Source organism: Ornithodoros turicata, chromosome 2 (genome assembly GCF_037126465.1).
Source record: "Ornithodoros turicata isolate Travis chromosome 2, ASM3712646v1, whole genome shotgun sequence".
NCBI lineage: Eukaryota > Metazoa > Arthropoda > Arachnida > Ixodida > Argasidae > Ornithodoros > Ornithodoros turicata.
This window is the reverse complement of record NC_088202.1, coordinates 39,036,931-39,061,157: the sequence shown is the minus strand read 5'-3', so window position 1 is coordinate 39,061,157 and position 24,227 is coordinate 39,036,931.

Genomic DNA, 24,227 nt, shown 5'->3' with positions numbered 1-24,227 from the left:
CCGTCTGATGTCTTCCCTGGGTTTTCCGAACACTTTGCAGACGAATGTCGGCGCAGTTCCCCCTGAAGTCGGCCCAGGACGCATACTAACCCCCCTGTCTCCCACTCCTTCCTGCTGGCCTCTCACCATCTGTCCACGTCATTACGCCGCTCATAGCCACAGTTGCTTCGCGGCGCCAACACAGAATAAAAAAAAACATTACAGACCCCAGAACAGAACACTATGCCTTCGAATGTGTCGGAAAAGTGATTGTCGACGCGAGTTAGGCCGTGTGGACGGGCTTTTGCGGTACTGTGCTGTGTCACATATGGTGCTCCCTATGGTATAAATATTACATCATTTGACTCGCGTGACATTCGCTCGAAGGGCTCTGATACTTGCTATCTATCTTTTTTTCCGCATATGGTGTAAAGCACGATATGACATCTTCATGGGCGCGTTTATTCTCAGTGGAATACACGGAGGACCTGTATTCGTGCATGATCGGAACAATTCTGTCGCGAGGACGTCAGAGACAATGATTGTCGCATGGTGGACATTTTCCACGAGTGCATAATCCCTTAGGAAATAACATCCGAAGGTGAAGTTAGAGGTTGAGGTTAAGGTTGGCGAAAAAAAAAAGAATAATAGGGAAAGGTTGAATTCGTCACTCCAGGTCTGCGTGAAATTAGAGACTCCCTTCGTTGCATTATCTTACGTGGTAAGTTCGTATTCTCGTTCAGCATTGACTAGAAGAATGTAGATCTGGGAATAATATTTAGTTTGCAAATTTGCGCATAGCTCAGCAACGAGATGATCAGCAATCATTCCATTTCACGTAAAATACAAGTTACTCAAGAACGCACAAGTTTTCATGTTTCGTGGACGGTGGACGTGACCTCGTGTAAGGGAATTTTGCATGTTGAATATAGAATTACGTCGCTCATTCTTTTGGAAGAGGTGTCGTTTTGTTTCATTTCTGGCCAAGTACATAACGAGTTACACGCTGAAACCTCCAGAGCCTACTGAAGCTGTTACTGCAAGGTATGCCTTTGTCATACTCTTTGAAAACTAAGGGCTCCACGTCTTCTCTTCTCTCTCTCTCTTTTCTACATCTCGATGTGGTGGGAATCACGACACCCTAAACGAAACGGTACCGCGAACAACGATCATCGACATCCCATGTCCTGCACTGACCGGCACGTGAAAGAAAAAAAAGAAAAAAAAAGTTGAAAAGGTCAGCGAAACGGAGTGTCGGCGTTCTGTTCCGCAAGTAAATAAATAATCAGAAGGAAAACAGAAGGATGAAAGAGGTAAAAACAGAAAGAAAAAAAAAAACGCATGAGAGTATAATGTGCCTGAGGGTGATGTGTGAGGGTGGGGCACTGACGAATGAGATTATACAAGACTTGTGGTCACAGGCTGTGCATGAAACCTGTGTCGCTGAGGAAGGCCAGAACTGCTTTGGTCACAGACCGCTGTGCCGGATGTCGTACTGGGCCGAGTAGAGTGGCCAGAGAAAGGTCTGTGCACCGCAGCTCGAGTAGGTGCCGTTTGAGCGGGGCTCGAGGGGTGTCGAATCTGCGGCACTCGAGGAGAAAATGTGGGATATCAACTTGAACAGCGCAAATGGGGCATTTCGTCGAGGGGAGAAGACCCATCTTATATAGAGAGAAGCAGAGGGGTTCTGGCGACATTAAGTCGTAGACGGTGTAAGGTGGTCGCTTCTCTACGTGGGGCAACGAAATTCATCGTCGGATCGATGAACCGGAGGGGCGCCCTCTTGAACCTGCCAAGTGCCGCTGTGGCGGAGCCGGCATATCTGCAATTGACATGCTGAGGCCGAAGGTGGTCACCCCAGCTAGTGAAGGTGGCATCCCTGTGGGCACGACATGCTAACATGTCTGCGCGATTGTTTCCGTGCAGGCCGGTGTGGCTGGGTACCCGCTGGAAGCATATAGGCTATGACTCGAGGACAGAAGCTGGTTGTATATGTTGCGATTGTATGGTGTCTAGGCCGCCGATTGTTCTGGTGCAATAATTTGTCAAAAACCTCTAGCGTCGCCCTTACTGTCCACAAACAAAGTCCACGCTCCATGCGCTGAGCCCCCAAAGTGGTTCGACGCGGTCAGTATGGCGAAGAGCTCCGCTTCGGTAGGTGACTTTTCGTAGGGAAGTTTCTGCGCCACTTCGAGGTTTTCATGTGGGATGTAGAAGGCTGCTGCTGATCCTCCACTCTCGTGTTCCCTAGTCTCGGGGTTTTACATCATGCATCATCTTCACCAGCTCGCTTGCTTCCTAGTCATTTTTTCATTGCCATTTTTTCACTGATCCATCGTTGTACACTGGGAGCCGTTGATGGTAAGCATAGTTGAGGTGCTCCAGCGTATGAGCAACAGCGGGAGGGACAGAGCTCTTCTTCAGAAGACCAGGAATGTGGTCACGTACAGGAGGCCTGCGCAGAGTCCACAGTGAAAAAGGGCCCTGGCTACCAGTGCTGTGTTTATGTCTACTCCCGCCAGGGCGCGTAGAGGATTACCGACCTTCTTGTCCCCCAAAAAATAAATAAATGGGAGTATTTTAGGAGATGAGTACGGGTCACTGCCAAAAAATTGAAGTTGGGATACGAAAAACTAGCCTTTCAAAATATTTGTTAAGATTCATGTACCTCAATTGCAATTCGCTATGCAAGTAGGCCAGCTGTCTGCTCAGCTCCCGAGTTTCCCTCTCTCCCTTACTTCCCGTAGATCAACCTCATTGGTCCTAAATAAGGGGGTACCATCTCAACGTGGTTCCTTCCGCGGACCGACGCAGAGAACCATGCGGGTCAACGAATACCACCTTATTGCTGCCTTGTGATTGGACGGACACTTCGTCAAATGGTTCCTCCAAACTTTGCCTTCTCTCCGGCGCAGAGACCAACTGTCGTATGTATTTACCACTTCACAAGAGCGTCGTTCAATAACGGCGTTTACATGGGCGCGAACGTCGACTGGAGTCCCCAGTTGACTGATCGGGAGCGTCGACCACCCACGGTTTACATGGCAACTAGATAAGGCGCCTTAGCGCTCCCGAAATTCAGGCGACCTTACTCGCCAGCAGCAGCGCCGCCACGTCGTTAAAATGTTATCTCGGAAGTAAACATACTTTATTTTCGCAGTATATTTATTTACGAAAAAAGTGTCTTATAACGCATATTACAGGCTTTTCGTGGAGTCCCCTCTGCCATTTTTCGTTCCACAGTCTGAAACATAGCTTGGTTCCGCTGCCCCTTCGAATCCAGCTACGATGCGATGTCTAATTCCCGAATAATGGACAACATTAATTTAGTGCTTTCGTCGATCCATACGCATCGAGGTGGGTTCTAAGGGGCAGTGGGAACATCGCTTGCTTCCGTCGCCATGGTTGTTTTCCTCAGAGAATCCGGAATTTCGCGTGCAATATGGGAAGGGCTGGCTGATGGCGTAACGGACACCGATCGCCAGGTTACAGTGCCCCTTCTAGGGCACTGTAGCCAGGTCGACTGAACCAGTTTACATGGCAAAGGGAAGTCGACCATTGTCGACTGAACTACACCCTCCAAGCGACCTTTCTCCTTTGCGTTGACCTCCCTTTTCAGTCGGCGTAGGCCGCGGTTCACATGAAGATGGGAGGTCGACCTATCTGGCTAGGTCGACCTTTGTCGCCTTCATGTAAACGCGCCGAATGTAACATAAAACAAGATGAGACGATATTAAACCGTTTTATCTACGCCGCTGGTAATGTCACACGTGAAGTTGTCGTACCTACCTCTTCCTACGTGATTTGGAATATTATTCGGACTGGGTGCTGAAAAGATACGGCACTTCAAAGACCACCTGTTATCGACGGTCTAGTAACGACCGCTCACTCAACTATGCTGTTCTGGCAAAGCACTGCTCTTTTCTCTCTCTGTCTCTCACCGTCTAAAAAAAGGGACAAAGTGTTACACATGCTGGCACTCATAGCAACGAGGTTAGGGGGGCTGTCGTCACAATTCTCGTTCAAGTCAGCCTAGCAGATTCTGCTCCATTTATCGATACATGGAGTACTCTGCCGGACATCCGTGTTATCAGTCCCTGTTTGTATGACTTCCTCGATAACGTTAGTCCATCTCGCTGCTTGAATACACATACGAATATTTTGTTGCTGTCGTATCAAGATGTTTGTGATCTGGACGGCCTGCCGGCCCAGCTTGCTGCAGTTTCGACACCGGCAGTTTCGAAGCCGACAGCCTTAACTACATAGCTCTCGGAACTTAAATTACTCTTGGTAGGGTAGAAAGGTAGCAGATTCCGTTCCATCTTCTAGGCCCAGAAGAAGAAAGTCTCTGTTGAAATATCGCCGGCTCTCGTCCTGAGGCTTTTTAACTCTTCGTGGGGTAGTTAGTGTTACACTGGTAGTTACACTGCAGTCGCAAACAAGAATCCCTTCTCCACCGCCAACAACTCAATCTTGCCCATACATCTCTCGCTTCTCTTCAAGCAACAACAACGGATCAATTAATGATGTTGAATGGCGAAATTCGCCACATGGGGTGCGGCCCACTACCCCAAGGCACAATGGGCAAAATGAGTCAGTTAAGTTCCCCTAACTGCACTATCTGCGGCGTGGAAGCTGACATCCTCCACCATCTCCTGCATTGCATGCCCATAGCATGACCATCATCGAAACACCCTACGACGCCGTCTACTTCAAATTGGCTGTATGGACTTCTCTTTGGCCCGTCTGCTTGGTCCCGTCCTGCACCCCAATCAGTGGGCTATCCAGTACCGGATTTAAGGGGGCAGACGGGACGTATGACCGGGGGCCCCCACCAGTGCAATTGTCACTGTCTTCTGTAAATGATGCGCCTTTAGGTTCATGCCAAAATCACATATGCAGCAAGACCTTTCGTGCACTGGAGGAACCCGTTGAAAGATATGCACGGTTCTGTACGGTATATACGGTACTGATCAGGGGCGAAGACTGAGGACATGTTCAAAGCTTTCATGAGTTTCTTCGAAGCACATGGCATAACCAAAAGGTATGTCGCGGGCAGTCATGCGACAACGCTGCGTCCATGACTCGAAAGTACAAAGGGCTTGGAAAGTGCAAATACTTGTTTCCTTGTGTCGCGTTTTTGTGCCTTCTTGATCTAAACATGTGTAATATCAAACTACCCCACTTCAAAACTTTAGTAAAGTACAAACGTCCTCAAGCACTATAGTACGGCAGAAAAATCCTCTGGCAACGTGGGTTGATTTTTCAGCGCAATCTCTTGGTCGGCGGACGTTCATGGCCATCTGTTGCTCAACCGTCGAATGACTAATTACCTAAAAATCGTTAATTAACTTTTTAGTTATAAAAGCTACGAAGTTGTCCCAATGAGAACATCTGTTCCTTTCGATCACCTGACATCGTAGCCGTTTTCAGAACAAAAATCCGTTCCATAGATCGTCCGCATAAAATTCGTGAAGGAACACCATTTTTTTCTTTATTTTGTTCATTGCTCATCTTCGGAGACCCGTGTTTCCTTCACCCCAAATGTGAGAGGGTGAAAGAGCATACTGTCGCCTCTTGCGTCCTGGAAAAAGATTAAAGGAAAACAGAAAATGCAACCCAAGATAAGGGCAGTTCCAACAGCATCACCCGTTTGTTTTGTTTCCGCAAGTTAAAGCTCATCTTCGACGCATGAGGCAGCACCGTGCTCCTTCACCCTCTCACATTTGGGATGAAGGAAAGACGAGTCTCCGAAGATGCGCATCGAACAAAATAAAGAAAAAAAAAGGTGTTCCTTCACGATTGTTTTTGCGGACGATCTACCGAACGAATTTTTGTTGTGAAAACGGCTACGATATTAGGTGACCGAAAGGAACAGATGTTCTCATTGGGATAACTTCGTATCTTTTATAGTTAAAAAGTTAATTAAACATTTTTAAGTAATTATCCATTCGACGGTTGAGCAACAGATGGCCAAGAACGTCCGCCGGCCCAGAGATGATAGAAGTGAAAACAGGATGTCTATAGCCCTTACAGTTTTTTTTATGAAAAATTTGTATAAAAAAAAGGGCACCCTGTATAGTGCTGGCGTGCGGTGCTGAGGTAACCCATTGTACATTGTACAGTTGATTAAAGATGGTGTCCGCGAGGAATCCGGAATACTAAAGTTAATGTGATATCCACTTAAAGATGCCCTCCAAAAACAAACCACCAAAAAGTAACAGAAAATTCGTTCGTGCTTTTTCATGAAACATCACATACATCGAATTCGAAACCAACTGCCAGCTTCCGGTTGAATCGGCCCTTCCCTGCTTCGCTTCCGGTAACGTAACTGGCATTGCCGGCGAGATTCCCAATAGACCTCTACCTGAGAAACGTCATCATGACGTTGGTAGACAGACTGAAACCGAAACAAATCGGAAGCGGAGGGCTGGGATCCACCAATGGACACTTGTTCGCTGCCTCCTATAGACCTCTCCCTGTTTGTAAACAAATGACGTCATAGTGTTCGACAGCGCCACCAATTTGGTAGAGTTGAACTACGCTATGTAGCTAAGGGCGAACAAGGTCGCACCCGAAAGCCATCGTCTTGAGGGGATTACGATACTCCCTGAAAGAGACGCGACCTTCGGTCCCACTTTTCTTTCAATAGGAGGCAGCGAACAAGTGCCCATTCGTGGAACCCAGCCCTCCCCTTCCGGTTTGTTTCGCTTTCAGTTTGGCTACCAACGTCATGATGACGTTTCTCGGGTAGAGGTCTACTGAAAGCAAAGTAGGACCGAAGGTCGCGTCCCTTTCAGGGACCATCTTAATGCCCTCAAGACCGTGGCTTTCGGGCGCGACCTTGTTCGCCCCTAGCTTCGAGCCTAGTTCAACTCTACGAAACTGGTGGCGCTATCGAACACAATGACGTCGTTTGTTAACAAACTGACAGAGGTCTATTACTCAGCTGACGGCGTCGCCAGGCTGGTTGAAATCCCATACCACCTAAAGCACGCACGCAGATGTTTCTAGCGACTGTTCGGCAGCAGATTGCGAGTCAGAAGACAGCATTTTGTGACGGATAGCCTGCATTCATAACCGACTCCAGTGACGTCGGTCCGCACACTCTTGGCTGAATTCATCCGGGAGCGCGAAGCCCTCTGCAAAATCCAATTCAATTCATTTTTAAATGTTTCCGACTGTTCCAGAACGAAATATTCTCGTTACATGTATTTCAGGCCCCCACTATTCTGATCGCACCTTCAGTTCAACTGCGTCTTTTGTCAGGATACCACCACTAGCAACGGTTGCACAACAGCTACGGTTACTCAGCTACTCAAGCAAAGCCGAAAGTGACCTTTCAGGAGCTGTATGAGTAGGGTTCTTCGTTCTCGTGTTTTATGATTATTCAAATTCGGGAGGGAAAAATCGGGTGCTATTTACACACGAGAATTCTGGGAGAAATCGGGCGCTACGATCTCTGTTTGATATGTTACCGGGGAATTATCGGGTGGAACGAGAGGCATATGAAACAAGGCACTGCTGTGACACTGGGACAAGAAACAATCATTTTTATATTTCCGCTCGGAACTGGGATAGTGAGTGACCACAGTATTCGAACACTTGCCCGAGCTTCACAAAAGCTCGTCTTTGACTCCTGCAGGAGGGAATCATAAACGGGAGACAAATAGGTTGTCACAAATAGCTCTCTTTGCTGATATGATGATTCACTTTGCCGATGGTTTACCGAGAACGACAAGTTGAAGGACCACAACGATCTCGGGTAGATATCAGATTCTACCCGAATTCTTGAACATTTGTTCGGGGGGAACCATCGTGAAAAATCGATTAACCCGAAAATGAAGAACCCTATGTATGAGGAATCCACCCTTCGCAATGAGCGGAGGCCCATATCATCGTCATCATGTATCTCTCTCTCTCTCTCTCTCTCTCTCCCCTTCGCTCTCTTCTAGTCGGACTGATAAAGAATGCAACCGCTATAGTTAGTGCGATTCTAGCAAGTCGATACCATTTTTTTGTCGTTACAGAAATTTTATTAAAAGCTAGCAGAGCAAAGTAGATGCCGTTTTTGCAGTTGAGTTATATCGCCAGGCTCTCGAAAAAAGTATGTGACTACAAGATCGCTAATTGCCTAAAATTAATTATTAATTAACTCTTTAATTAGCGGATTTCGAGCAAAAGCGATGCAACAGACCGAGAGATATTCCTCGTTGAAAGCCATTCCATGTTTAAAAAACCTTTATATACACGCGCACGTGTGTTGAAGCATGGGGTTAAGGAGTACAGAGGGCCACCCAAAAAAATTTCAGATTAAGACATCTGATGAAAGTGTGTGTGTCATTATACCGAGTAGCGCGAAAGGTTTTGATGTGTGCAATTTGTTTCCCAGAAAAAAACTCACATAAACATAGTTCCGCGCCTTCACCCTTAACCAGCTATACACCTTTTCCGAGTGGGCGCCGCCATATTGCCGTGCTCCGAAGCGCCGCCAAGCGTCGGACTGTGCCGCGCCACTTTCGTCCATAGGAAAGGCAGACGCTTCACGGACGACGGGCCAGTTTCTTCAAATATCTAATTTGATAACTATGCACCGACTGTAAAATTGCCACTGTTGCATTCAAATGGCATCGGACGACGCAGCGGACACGCAAGAAACTGCTGACACCATAGATATTGGTGGTAAGTACAAGTTTTTCGCACATGGTTTCGGTTTTGCCGCGCAACGCTCCTGTGCTTGGCGGGATCTTTGTATTGCTCTGAAAAATAAAGGAGTTGGAAGGGTGTTGAAGCCAATGTTACACTTCCTCCCGTGTGCAAGCTCTCTGCGGACTCCTTCAGTACACACACGTGGATGTGTCTTTTGTTATGCTCTTATCTTTAGACACATTTGAAGGAGGTTAACGCTGCTGCGAGAAGTCCGCTACTGCAGCACTAAATTTTACTTCCTCCCGCACGTTTTATGTTGCCCGCCCAGGAGTTTATTCTTGCTCTCTAAAAGCCTAAAATGGCACTCGCAGTAGGATTACTTTACCCCGCAGAAGAGTTTAATTTGGCATATTTCAATCCCTTTTGTCTTCAAACAGGCAAAGTTTGCAACTGGAAAAATGGCAGTGGTTGAAAAGGTCAGGCAGGGACGTGGTGCGATCCTGCAGCCTTCGGAATTACCTATTGAGCTTCTCTGACATGACTCTCCAGCCACATACCAAGCGCCTTGCAGAATCTGGACGGAGCTTGTGAACCATTTAATTACGATCCTGATGTCCTGAGCTGCATGCACTAACGTCCACAGTGTTGCTCAAGCACACCTGGGGAACGTCCCATTTTTATTTGTTGTCCTGTCCCTTCTATACACATTCCCAGCCATAAATGAAAGTAAATGGCGTAAATCATGTTAGGAAAATGCAGCTCTCTGAACATATGCTCTCTTTTGCTCACTTTTTTTACTGCAGGAGGGAATTTCTACACACATCCAGATAAAATATTGGACTGGACCGAAGACACAAAACTGTGGCCCTGTGTCCGTGGACCGGACATTGTTCTTTACCTTGTGGAGAGCAGAGCGTGCGACATGCAAAGTGCCAAGGCCTGCAAGAGCCTGGACTCTTACAATTACCTTCAAAGCGGTTGAGTGGGAACGTTATTTGCGCATAAAGTCAGTGCGGACACGACACTCATAAGAGGAACTGTGACCCCATCTCAAGCTGTTAACAAACAGCGACATAAGGTATGGGTATGTGCCAAGAACAGTGGGGAAGTCGTCACAGGAGGTTGTTCATGTATGGCGGGACGTGCCAGAGTTTGTAGCCATGTGGGGGCTGTCTTGTGGAAAATCGATATGGCCTGTGAACGCAGACTTTGTGGGGTGGAATGTACAGACGCTTCGGCCCAGTGGAACCGTGGAACAAAACGGAATGTACAGCCAGCACTGCTGGAAGAGATATCCTTCAGGATGAAAAGGGCGCACGTGGACGAGCCAAGCGTTCCTGTAACTGAGCAGAAAATTCGCTCCTTCAAAGATGACGACGAACTGAGAGCGTTTCATGAAAGCTCCCCATTTCCTGATCTCTTCAAGATCCCTGGTGGGTCCTAGGTACAAGTTAGTTTGCATACAGAAATATTCAAGCTAATGTGTATACCTAACAAGAGAGCTAATTAAGTTAAGCATAGATTTCAACTTATCCAATCTGGGCCTAAGGGGGTTCACTGTAACATTCGTTCTGATGCATACAACATTTTTTAGCTTTGTTGGATTGTCTTGGACATTAGTGAGGCTTTGCGCTGTGTCGTTTCTGTGTTTCCTGACCCATTTACCACAGGGTGTGTTAGCTAGGCATAAGTCACTACTTAACCAGCAATATGTCAGTTACAGTTAAGACTGGGAGGTGGTGCGGGTTTGAATCCCACCGCTGACTATGCTGTCTGGGATTTTTCATGGGTGTCCCTCACACTTTCAGGCATTAAAGTAGCACAGAAGTCCTTTTTTAACACCCAGTTTTCTTTCTATAAAACTGTTAAGTAGGCCAGTAAGATGCACCGTGCGAAGTAATTTACACCACAGAGTCATACCGTAATTATCCCAGAAATTGAATTTAAAAAGCACTGCAAAGCACTGCTGCAAAAAGCGACTGTGCGCAACGGTGGTGAAGAGCAGTACCTGCCTCTGATCTGCCTGGAACCTCGCGCTGACGCTATAAGGAGAACGCTCGCTGATTGGCCTAGAGAAATGTTGTCTGCTACTCCGCTGTCGTCTGCTACTCGGCTGTTCGGGGTTCTGATAAAGCCTTTCTCCTTACTCGGTAATGCTTCAGCCGCTCCTTCTATTCCCAATTCTCCAGGAAAACTGGCAAAACAGGTTTACGGCGGCAAAGGGACAAGGCGCTGACCCCCACTGACCGGCAAACCAGAACGAGTCTCCTTATGCCGTCATCGGTGACGTGGCATCATACCTCCTCATCCTCGTTATAGCTGGAGTGGCGAGTTAAGGGCGAAGGCGCGGAGCTATGTTTATGTGAGTTTTTTCCTGGGAAACAAATTGCACACATCAAAACCTTTCGCGCTATTCTGTCTAATGAAACACATACTTTCATCAGATGTCTTAATCTAAAATTTTTTTGGATGGCCCTCTGTACTCCTTTAATGTTGGCACAGTTCCCGCCTCAGGTCGGCCCAGGACTCATACTAACCCCCTTGACTCCCCACTCCTCCCTGCTGTCCTGTCTCCGTCCGTCCACATCTGTCCGCCGCTCATATCCGCAGTTGCGTCATGGCTTCTAACACTGAATTTAAAAAAAAAGTTACAGTTAGCAGGAAACCTATGTGATGCTACTGACGCACAGGAAATCATTGTTGGCTAAGCACACAATTGGGATGGAAGTGCGCAATATTTGTTGGCGAGTCACTTCTGTTTACTGTATACATATTGAAGGAAGTAAAGATGCGATGGCCTGTAGACTGGATAACAATTGCACACCAGCAAGTTGATGCATTGAAATTTAGCAGCAGGCATCTTTGTTTGCACACAGGAACACTAATGCAGGTTACCCTCACGGCACCTGAACGAGTTGTTCGACAGAAGCCATCCCAACCGCATAATGACCACGCTGTTCCCGAGACACTTCCTGCTGGTTGCCCTCCTTGCCAGGCGTTTTATAGCAAATACATTGAACTGTCTCCTGTGGGTGCACAAAGGCTTGAAGAAGAAACAAGAACGCAAGATTCAACGTTGTGGCACTTGTCAAGGCGGTTGAGGCTGACAGCATCCAAAAAAGCGAGTGCCAAAAAGTGAGAAAACTGCAACAGACAAAGCAGTCTGCGCACTGGTTTGCCCAACCTTTCGTGGGAGCATTAACACAGCGTACGGCACAAAATATGAGCCTGTTGCACGTACAGCATTTGCAGAAGAGACCGGTTTCAACGTCGCACCCTCAGGTACTGTTGTGTGTCCAGACCACCCCTGGCTGTCAGCCTCTCCAGATGGTATAATTCCATCAGAGCATGCAATCCTCGAAATGAAATGTCCAGTGGTTGAGGACTGCAAAAAACTTATCGAAGGTGGGAAATACGATGTGCAGAGAGATGGGGAGGGCTACATGTTAAAAAAAATGGACGTAATGGATACTATCAGCAAGCTCAATACCAGATGCTCTGTACGCAAAGGGAGCTTTGCTATTTTTACGTTTGGTCACAAAAAAGTACTGTGCTCGTGATTGTTCCTTATGACAATGACCACATGAAGCTGGATCGCAGGAGAATGCACAGGTTTTATTTCACGTCAATGTTGCCTCGACTTGAGCAAATGCATCATGAGGGAAGCTTGGTTATTTGTGAACGGTACGAGTTCATTGCCTCACTGTAGGTACACAGACATGCATTATTTATGTGCCTAGGTCCTGCATAATCTTCTTTCTAATATGCTTTGGATCTTATTCTTATGGCAGATATTTAAACAGTCCAGCTTGTATGGGCACATCTAGGTCAAAAGAGTGACACGGTACGCCGCAGTCAGTCGTAACAATGATGGAGGAATACAACTTGTCCGTCTAAGCACAATAATTTTGGTCGTAGTAGGATTAGCGAGTTTTGAAAGTAACCAGGCGCATTTACACAGGGGCTATGTTTACACCCTAAAGCTTTCGGGTCTAATTTTGTTTATTTCTCAAATTCTGGATCAAAAACCGGGCTGACAGCTTCATGTCATAAATTCATGCAAATTCAGGTGGCAAAATTGTTATTGGACTGAATTTGGGGAGGAATCTGGTTTCATTGTAGGATAAATGTCTGTCGTACCATTTATGAGGAGTTTTAGAAATGTCTTAGAAGCAGAGGCCAGCTGCATATTTTGTGAAAGATTAGTATGTCACTGCACTGAGATGCCTAGCGTACAGACAGTTTTTTGGGTACCCATCGGGTTTAACCGGAAACAGTCGAACTTTGATTCGGTCATAAATAGAGCCTGAAGTTTTTGGGAAATATTTTTTCCTAAATTCGGTGGGTAAAGATCGGGTAAATAAACATGTCCACTAAATTCATGAGAATTTAGGTGGAAAAACTTCCAGTATGCTAAATTCGGGGAGAAATCGGGCTCAGTTACTTAAACTAACTGTAGTGGTTTGGTACAAACGGTGATGTAACTGCATTTGTTGCCAAACAATTAAGTTGGTACCTTTCTACAGACGTCCCAGTGAGGCCAGTTTGCCGGGTAAAAATTGGGTTTCACCCTAAAGAGGCAACCTTCAATTCGGAGTGCAAATTCGGGGAAGAATCGGGTTAAACCCTAAAACTTCAGGCTCTAGTCACAAAGTAAGGATGTCATACTAACAAGCACCCTAATAACGAGTGTCAACTCTATACATTTTATGAAATTTGCATGTTTGTGCCAGGTTAAAAGGTTTGCAGTAAAAGTCTCAAATTTCTTCATAATGGAACTTAGTCACCAGGTTGCTTGCTTTTTAACCATTTTACCTGCATTAGTGTTACAGGGGTAGCACCGTTTAATTATCTGCCAAAGAAATCCAATAGTGTTTACACCTTACTTTTCCTTGATAAGTACAGGCTTCAGGTTGCACAGCCCTGCACAAACATACATCATGCCACTTATCCGTTGCTTTGACTTGATCGGGAGATCTTGTTTGAATATCCTGTATGTCTTCAGACGGTTTATCGCTCTTTCCACATGTATCCGGAGTGATGCAATGCGACGAGTCCTTGTTACGTCCTCAGTGCTCAACTGTTTCAACCCTGTGAGTGAACCAAAGGTAACTGCACAGTGTAAATAAAAAGACAGCTAGTCACCAGATAGTTGTCACTGGAGTTGTCTCAGTTTAAAAAACAAACAAGGGATCATCAAGGGAAAATCGTGCACCTTTTGTGAATGCTGGGACGTTGTACTTTACTCCACGTGCTGCAAGCTCTGGGTCTTGTGGGAAGCCACGGTCGGCCATCACTTCGTCTCCCGGTTGGAGGATGCTGCTGAGTCCTGAGCTGTGCATGATGTATTTATCAGATGCTCTTCCACCGTAGCCACGCGAGACAAACATGATGTATCAATTTGGTGCTATAGCTACCAAAAACTTCACAGTATTGTGCACTTTGTATGCACTATAAGTCTGTGCCCTCGGCATCAGCTTTCTTGGCCGCCGTAGCATCACTTCAGTACAGTCCAGGATACAAGTTGTACCCCCATAACCTGTGTCCACAAACACTTGAGGCATGCTACTTGCTATTCGTGACCGCGGCAACCAGACAACAACATACTTCATGACGCGAACGAGCAAACTAATAATGTACTTAAACAGTTCTGCCGCCCTTGTGACGCTGATGTCGAATCGTTGTGCCAAATCTCCATAGAGCAACCCCAGTCGCAGCCTCATCAAACATAGCAGCACCTACTCAGGCACTGGAATCCAAAAAAACCTTGTGTGATATTTTTCGACTGCTTTGATTAGTCCAAGGAGAACATTCTTTTGCAGCCCGGTGTAGAATTCAGCATCGGAGTTTGTCAGCCCTGCCACAGTGACTTCACACCGTGGGGTCTCGTGCGACGAATTCAGATAGCAGTGGTCCATGAGAACTACACAGGCACTGTCACTGGTGCTGTCATTTTCCGGCATGCAAAACAGTAACACCAAGGTCATAGTGGATAGCTTACCTTCTGCACAAAGAGTCAGCCCAAAACTGACTGGTATGACTTACGATGTCAATTGCCTCATCTGGAGGCCTTTCCTCATTCACAGTCTCTTGTGACATTGGTCCCTGGAGTAGAAAGGCAGACAATAACACAACGAATTGAGTTGTATCATGTGAATGTAACATACAGGTACAATTTCTTCATGGGAGACTCCCGGTATTTCTTGCTGGTAGAGGATTTCGGTGCTGTTGCCATTCTAAACATGGAAAATCAGGACCTTTAGCACGAGGACACATAGTCGGTTCACGCGAATAATACGTATTTATTTTATTTCTGTTTTGCATATATTCATGCAGAAGCCACCGCACTCACAATGTAAACATTAGTGCTGCTGCCGGCATCTTCGAATGGATGAATTTCTCGCATTCCAACTTCGGCAGCGGAAGGGTTCTGTGAAACGATGATGATGTGATAAGACGGTGTTCTACACCCAGCAATTACAGGCAGTAAGGTGCACCGCTCACCTGTGGCTTCGTTCGCGACGTTGCTTCGGGCTTCTGTCGCAGTGTTCGCGATCTCCCACGAACCACCTGCACATACATGTGCTTATGTGTCAGAAAACGGCCACTAATGTGAAATTAATCAATGTAAGATAAACACACACCTTCTTGTTGTAGCCCAGCCTGACCATGGGAACAGCGTTTTCTTCGGAGCGTTTACCGTCGACGAAATGGATTGAACACACTCGAGATGAAGCGCTGTGTTTGAAATCCTTGCGGTGTATGCACGACAGCCATCGACGGCAAAGTTCAGGATCTTTGGGAAACCGATGCAGCTTGAACGTGTTGCAGCCGCATTGTCCCTGTGGCACGCTGTGGTCACCGCACACTGTTTCCGCGGCAATCTTCTGTTTTTTCTGGTTGTTGTGTTGTGGCACCCGAAGACGACACAATGTAGCCCCGAGGACCGAGAAATGTTGTACGGCTTCATCAACCTTTTCAGGAGCACAGTAAGGGTCAAAAAGAGCCAAAAACCACTATACGTCTATGCTAGATATCCCGCCGGCATAGTCCAACGCGAGGAGGAGGAGGAAACGAGGAGTCGTCCTCCTCTCCTCCTGAAAAGGTGTATAACGAGGAGGAGGAGGTATGATGGCACGTCACCGATGACGGCATAAGGAGACTCGTTCTGGTTTGCCGATCAGTGGGGGTCAGCGCATTGTCCCTTTGCCGCCGTAAACCTGTTTTGCCAGTTTTCCCGGAGAATTGGGGCTAGAAGGAGCGGCCGAAGCATTACCGAGCAAGGAGAAAGGCTTTATCAGAACCCCGAACAGCCGAGTAGCAGACGACAGCGGAGTAGCAGACAACATTTTTCTAGGCCAATCAGCGAGCGTTCTCCTTATAGCGTCAGCGCGAGGTTCCAGGTAGATCACAGGCTGGTACTGCTCTTCACCACCGTTGCGCACGGTCGCTTTTTGCGGTGTATTTTAAATTCAATTTCCGCGATAATTATGACTCTGTGGTGTAAATTACTTCGCATGGTGCATCTTACTGGCAAACTTAACAGTTTTATAAGAAGAAAACTGGGTGTTAAAAATGACTTCTGTGCTACTTTAAACTCCATAAAAATATGCCTGGCTGCATAATAAAATGGGGTAGGGTATCGCCCCTGGCGATGAAACTTCCCAATCATCATCATTAAAAAAAGTTTTCGTTGTTTGTTGGCTAGCACGCCAAGCAAGTAAACTTTTGCAGTCACGTATATACAGAGTGTTTATTTTTATCTTTTACATAATTTTTATAAAAAACTATGAGAGCAGCACAGATGTCATTTCTGCAATTGAGTTACACGGCCAGGTGTAGATCCTCTGGGAGAAAGTATGCAACTATAAGACAACTAATTGTTGCGGCTGCTCAAAATCCTTCCCCTTGCTGCAGCTGTGACTGCGCTTCTGGGCCCATAACCTTTTGTCTTAAGGTAGACTGTCACCTTGAATCTCCAAGTCGGGTAGTTGTACCCTTCCAGCTTCTCGACATGGGTGCTCTTTGAAGCCTCGTTCATCTTCGGTCGATCTCTTCCGGCTCTTCTCTTCAAACTCTTCTGAGAAAGCAGTAGCAGTGGAACAAGAAGGATGAGGAAGTTCTGAATGTGTGCTATCAAGGAGCCAAACCACCTACGTGATTAACCAAACGAGCGCCAAAGGTGTGTGGGACCGTCTGGAGCAAGTTAATCGAGGACGAGTCCTTGAAACGAAGTTAGCCCTCCGTCGTGAGTTAAACTCAGCGAGATGGGGCAAGGAAGAAACGGCCATCCAGTATATGCAGGCGCATCGAGTCGCTTGGGGAGCAGTTGTTGAGGATGCTGAGAACGCATCAATTGCCATTCAAGGTCTACCGAAGGCGTTCCATGGAGTAGCGCGAACGTTCGATGTTTGTTCGATCCCAGACCTTACACCTGAGAAAGTTAGGCACGCCCTTTTATGGGAAGAACGACGACGGACCGAAAATGAGGCTGCCGACGAAGCCGCCTGCAAGGCTCGTACTTACCACAGGCCAAGAGAGGAACACTTCAAGTGTTACAGTTGTGGAAAACCCGGCCATGTTGCAAGGAACTGTCGCTCCAACGGCAACGGACTAACGAGGCAGTCCAACTACCGTGGAAACTTCAGGGGACGAGGAGGATCCCGCCCATGGACCAGAGGTGGGCAGTGGCAAAGAGCATGGTTTGCGAGAACTGAAGAGGCAGAACGCCTAGCGGAGAACTTCAAAGACTTTGCCTTGCGAACCACTTCAAGTGATGAGCTCCCATTAGGCAGAAACACCAGATGGTCAATAGACTCAGGTGCAAGCAGTCACATGACCGCACTCTAAGAAAAAAAGGAGTAAAATGGGGAGTAATTGCAGCTTCTACTCCCCTAGTCTGCAATTACTCCCCATTTTAGTCCCCTAACCCAACATTTAGTCCCGACGTTTACTCCCCAGTACAGCAAATTGTCACTAAACTACGCGAATGGTCTCCTGAATGCGAAAGTCTACGTAAATATGTGCGCTTGGTCAATTTGAACGACATAAGGCTGTATAACTCACACAACGTAGCAATTTTCCAGCCACACAGAGTAAGAAACAATTAGCGCATCTTTCTTCGCAAATTGTGCCCTAGTATGGGGCAAGATTTTATATCACTCGATATATCACGGTTGACGGTTTGTTTCAAAGTATCTTCATGCATGCGCACCAATTATGTGCCTGGGACTCTTACAACAGCGCGTGAAATGCGGTCTTCACTCTGTGACATTCATTTACTCCCGTGCATTTACTCCCGAAAGGGACTATTTTTTGTGGCAATGCAATTACTCCCCAAAAGGAGTAAAAGTACTCCTTTTTTTCTTAGAGTGCGGTTGCAAGGACTTGCTACAGGATTTTAGAGACGATACTACCAAGAAGGTAGCTCTAGCGGATGGCACAGGCGCATGGGACACTTAAACTACGACACACTGAAAGTGATGGCCAAAGACGGGATCGTACGAGGACTCCCGAGTTTCCTGTCACCAAATGATGACAACTGCGACTGTTGTCTGCTAGGGAAGTGCACGAGGCTCAAGGCGAGGAATTCAAGCCAACCAAGAATGTACCCCGACAAAAAATACTAGAACTGCTTCATATGGATCTGTGCGGTCCTTTCCCGCCATCCCTCGGAGGAAGCAGGTACATGTTACTCATAGTAGATGACTGCAGCAGGAAGGTGACTGTTCATTTCATGAGGAGGAAGGATGAGACACCGTCGGTTATACAGAACGCCGTTGAGCAAGCTGAAACTCAAACCGGCGAGAAAGTACAAAGAATCCGGACGGATAACGGTGGTGAATTTGTGGGACGAAAATTAGAGCACTTTCTTAAGGCAAAAGGAATCGCGCATGAGAAGAGAGTACCATACTCTCCCGCGCAAAACGGCGTTGTCGAACGCAGGAACCGGACCTTGGTGGAAACTGCGCGTGTGCTCCTTGCGGACGCCAAATTGCCGGAAAAGTTCTGGGCGGAAGCAGTAAACGCAGCGGCACATGTGCGAAACCGGTGCAGCAAGAGGGTACTGCAAGGAGCCGTACCAGAAGAGGTGTACACAGGAAGGAAGCAGACAGTGAGCTATTTCAAAGTCTTTGGATGACAGGCTTTTGCATGGATCCCGTCACAGGAGAGAACGAAACTCCAAGCTAAGAGCAGGAAAAGCATTTTCCTAGGTTACTGTAACGACCGGAAAGCGTACAGGCTATACGACCCAGAACGGAAGGTTGTCTTCATCAGCAGGGACGTCAGATTTCTTGAGCATCGAAGAGGTTCGGAACTCCTACAAGAAGGCAGCACCGCTGAGAGGACAGCTCCTAGCGTCACCTTTTACGACACCATTCAGAATAGAGAGGCAGATGGCACCGACACCTTAGAAACCCATCCCCGCTCAGAAGAGGACTCTGAAGCCACCAGCGAAATGTCTACAGCTTCAAGTGAGGACAACAGTTCGAACAGCGAGGACAACCCTGCACGAAGATCCAGTAGGGCATCACGCCCGCAGCAGCGATTGCAAGTTGATCCTACAAAAAAGGTGATCTACGAAAGGCGAGAGAGACGGAGTCGGTGGAGCCTTCTACCTACCAGGAAGCATTATCTTCACCAGATAGCCCAAAGTGGAGAGAAGCAATGGACGACGAGCTAACTTCACTTCATGATGCGGGCACTTGGACTTTGGTCGACAGGCTACCTGGAATGAAGGTTATAAGATCCAAATGGGTCTTTCGGATCAAAAGGAACGAAAAAGGAGAAATACAAAAATATAAAGCCCGTCTAGTCGCCGTGGGTGCAAGTCAGGTCCAGGGTATCGACTACTATGAAACTTTTTGCCCAGTGGTGAAGCTGACGAGTCTCCGTATGTTACTAGCTCTGGCAAACGAAGAGAACATGGTCATGCGACAACTAGATGTGAAGACCGCCTACTTACACGGAGCCCTCGAAGAAGAGGTGTATATGGAACAACCACCAGGCAGCAGTAAGATGGGGGAGAAGGTTTGCAAGTTGCAGAAGCCCATCTATGGATCAAAACAATCTGGAAGAACATGGTATCAGACGTTGGACAAAACGCTCCGTGAACTTCATTACAAACGACTTGAGACCGACAGGTGCGTGTACGTCTCGCAAGACGCAACAGACAAGGTTCTCCTCAGTGTTTATGTCGATGACATGTTGATGGCCGCAAACAACAAGAGCGCACTCAAGAGAGCGATCGACCAATTAGGCAAGAAAATCGACTTGAAAGACCTGAGTGAACCGAAGTACATCTTGGGCATCGAGGTCAATCATGACAAGCGCCAACGGAAAATAACCATACATCAGGAGAAGTACATAAAGGAGATTTTGGGAAATTTTGGAATGGAAAATTGCAAGCCAGTGAAGACGCCAATAGAAAAGGGACGCCACGCGCAACTCACATCCAAGTCAGAAGATGGTACCGCAACGAGGGACGGTAGAGACCACGAAGGGAAAGAAGTGCCTTTCCAAAGTCTGATCGGAAGTCTCATGTATTTGGCACAAGCGACGCGACCTGATATTGCCTCCGCAACGAACTTCTTAAGCCAATTCAACAACTGTTACAACGAGACACACTGGAAGATGGCAAAACGTGTACTTCGCCACTCAGTCAGTGAACGGAACACTACCGTCTACCTGTAGCTGCCCAACACTAATTACCTAAAACTCATTAAGTAACTCTTTAATTAGGTGATTTTAGGGAAAAGCGATATAGCAGAATGAAAGAATATCCTCGTTGAAAGCAATTGCGGGTCTAACAAGTCCTGAAACACGCACGTGCGTTAAAATATCCGTCCCCGAATTTTGATACGCAAATAAGCCGAAACCGAAACCGCGGCGACCAGGAAGACAGGGAGCATAGCGCTCATTTCACGCCAGAGGGCCACGTGATTTGGAGCGGTGAAGGGGTACGTTTTTTTATTCTGCCCGTGTAACCCCCGGGTTACGCACCGCGTGACCCAAGTGAGATGTCACGTGACCTGTGGGCAGGTACCCCCTTTAGAAATGTTCGCCAATTACGAGCTACGCCCGTCTCAGCGAAGTTGCGGCACTTGTGCTGCTTGACGCATTTGACGAAGGGGAAGATGATGACGAAGGAAGAAAAAGGCATGCATGCAACGAAACAACAGTCGTGCTAAAGCCACCGAAATATGCTTGGAATCCGAAAGTTAAAAGACGCGGGACTCTCACTTGACATCGTATGACGTCATAACCCTCTGCTACCCACCTGCTGAGCTGGGTCAGTGAGAGTAGGTACCCAGAGTAACCCTCGAGCGACGAGAGCTGAATTTTCACCGGTAGGTTATGACGTCACTTCCGTCACCCCCGATTTTTCGCCGAGTAAGGGTTACCCCCGAGTTACACGGGTAGAATAAAAAAACGCACTCAAGATGATTGGAGTAGGGGCCGACCTCCTGGCCAGATAAACCGCTTTCCAGCCCAGATAAGGTCACGCAGGACTTCTTAGTAAAACCCGCGCAGACACAATGGTGAGACTCGCAACCTCTACCAGAGCTCTCCTCTACCCCTAACTGCCTCTACCTGTTCCCTGCACATTCGCCGTTGGTTCTGTGTCCGTACCCGGCAGTTCCGAGCACACTCTGCATCATATAATCATTTCTTACGTCTCATTGACCCCCTGCCTTCGAGGACGGAAAAGTAGCGTGGTTCCAAGCCGCCTCAGCATTTGCAAAAGACGTCAAAGCTTATATGGTATACGAGCAACGAGCAAGTTTTCCTTGATGAAGCTTTCTGGAACATCAAGAAGGTCAAAGAGCGTACTGGATTAACGTGCCTATTTTTGCATTTTATTCCCTATTTTGATATTTTTGAGGGACTAAATGCCTGCCTAAACGTCGGTTTCAATGCCTAAATTTCCGGCCCTAGCCATGAGTGTATCTGGGAGACAGGTTGCAGCTCCACGAAACCCTCGGCCTCAGTATTGCAGTATTTTTTTGTTTTCTTTGCGTTTTTTGCCAGCTAGAAAATCGTCGAAACTGAAACGGCCGTCTAGGAGAGACAGAAACAGCCGTTGTGTCCTTGCACGGTAATTGTAGGTAATATCTCTATCCGGGCCCCACGTCAGACAGGGATAAACCAAACGAATCCGCGAAACCTCGAACCCTAGGCAGGGATTCGAGATTCAGGAATACGAATCCCAGTGTGCAAAAACAGCGAATCCAATCTTTCGAATCCACCAACCACGTCTGTTTGTTTCTTTTTAAAGTTGGCGCCTCCGGAGTCCGCCGAAAGCCTGATTGGCCGGCGAGTCCCGGGGCGCGCCAAAACCACAGCATACGGCTCCGACATTACAAGTTTAAAAGTAACACGGTTTTGTTTTTGATTTTTTCTTATTTTTATGGAAAGAATTCGAACTGGAGAGTTTATGTATGTATTCCCTGTAGTCCATGAACATCATGTTAAATAAATTACACTTAGGAAGAAATAGAAGAAGTATATGGGTGCGTTGTATCCCGAAAGTGAACTATTATTTGATTTGCTTTTCATTACACAAATGTATCAAATTCTGGCCCGAAACACTTTTCAGTATAAATGTTCTTTCACGGGATTTTTAAACTCCTTTTTAAAGAAAGGATTCGACAGATTCGAGAATCGTGGATTCGCAGGACCTTTCATGGATCCGGATTCGGGAAGTTCTGGATTCGTCCCGTCTCTACAATAAAAGTACATACAATAAGACAGAAAATACTGAAGGCAGGGCGCTCAAACAGTTGGAAATGAAAAGAATTAGATTAAAGTATCGAATACTTAAAAAAGTATTCAAGGCGCGATTAAGATAATTGAGTATCGGTCGTCGATTATCGACTTGATTTTTGTTTCAAGCACACACTTTAGTGGCTCCATGTAGGAATTATATCTTTTGAAACTTCCATCTTTCAGCTTTCCTATCTAATACCATATCCACCAGAGGTGGGCACCCTCACGAAGGCGTGCGATGGTGAGGGTTTCCTCACCCTCACCTCACGATATTTGTGGTGAGGTGAGGTGAGGGTCAATTTTTCTGGTGATGTTTGAGGTGAGGTGAGGGAAATTTTCAAAAAACATTTTGAGGTGAGGTTAGGAAAATTTTCAAGAAACATTTTGAGGTGAGGTGAGGTGAGGTGAGGAAAACTTTATGAAAACTTTTTCCGCGCGTACACGGGATATCTTTCCTTCTTTTTGCAGCTTCTGTCTCTCACCTGGGCGGAGACTGTCCTCCTCTCTCGCCGGTGATACGCGCAACTTTTACGGGTGTAACAATCGTTCCAAGAAGCGTTTTCTGTGATTGATTAGGCCAAACCTACCAGCAAAAAAAAAAAAAAAAAGCAAAAACGACTAAGCAATTTCACGAGTTCATTGGCAGTCACTCAAAGCCAACGCGACTTTAATGATGAAGATTCTTCAATCCCTGCGAACGTCACATCGAATACACAAATAGCTTGGAAAAATTAAGGTGAGGTGAGGAAAATTTAGAAAAAAATTTGAGGTGAGGAAACATTTTCAAATTTTTTTTGAGGTGAGGTGAGGTGAGGAAACATTTTCAAAATTTTTTTGAGGTGAGGTGAGGCGAGGAAAATTTTTCTCCCAGAAAATTGAAGTGAGGACGAAGCTCGTGAGGACGAACGCCCAACTCTGCTTGCCACACGGCAAACTTAATGCATTAAACGGAATGGCATTTACTTCACATCCTAACCAACCATCATCACGAATGATATCGTTCTTTTCATCGACGTTGACATCGTTCATCATCGTACGCCTTTTTGTGACAATTACGCCGTTCATAATTGTAACAAGACAGGCGTACACCTCCTGTTTTCAACAAATCAGGGTAGAGAACGATGTCATTCGAGATTATGGTGGGTTAGGAGGTGAAGTAAATGCCATTCCGTTTAATGCATCAAGTTTGCCTTGTGGCTAGGGTATTATATTGAAAAACGTTCCCAGTGACGCTAAGACGCTCACCCGGGTGTAAACAGACACGTGCCGGCCTCGGTAGCTCAGTCGGTAACGTGTTGGCTTGCTGAAATCAAGATCGCGGGTTCGAACCCGGCTGGGGAACTGTTTGCATGTGGGGGAGGTGAACATTGGCCTCCAGCACCGTGCGTCGGAGATTTCTAGCGCACGTTAGAAGTACCCCAGGTGGTACAATTTATCCGCACACGTATATCCGACACCTGCAACATGTCGCCACACTAGGCCGACGAACCTTACGTGTTACATCACGGTACCATTATTATACACAGAAACGTGGTCGTCGTATTGCCAACTGTAGAATGGGACAAGCGAAAGCTTGCCCAGTAACGTGGTCAGCAGCTGTAGACCAAGCATCATGAGAACTTCTATCGCCTGCAAGCATTATGAGACGACGAGAGGCCGAGGTAGAAGAAGAACAACAACATTCCCGGTGTGCGCAGCAGCAGCGTCAGCCGGGGTAAACCATAACCGAAGCAGACAACGGAGCATGTACCTCAAAGTTCCCATGCTGCTTTGCGCCGCGCATCTTTTTCAAGTCGTTTATTAGTGCTTTTCACCGCCAAAGGTGGTGG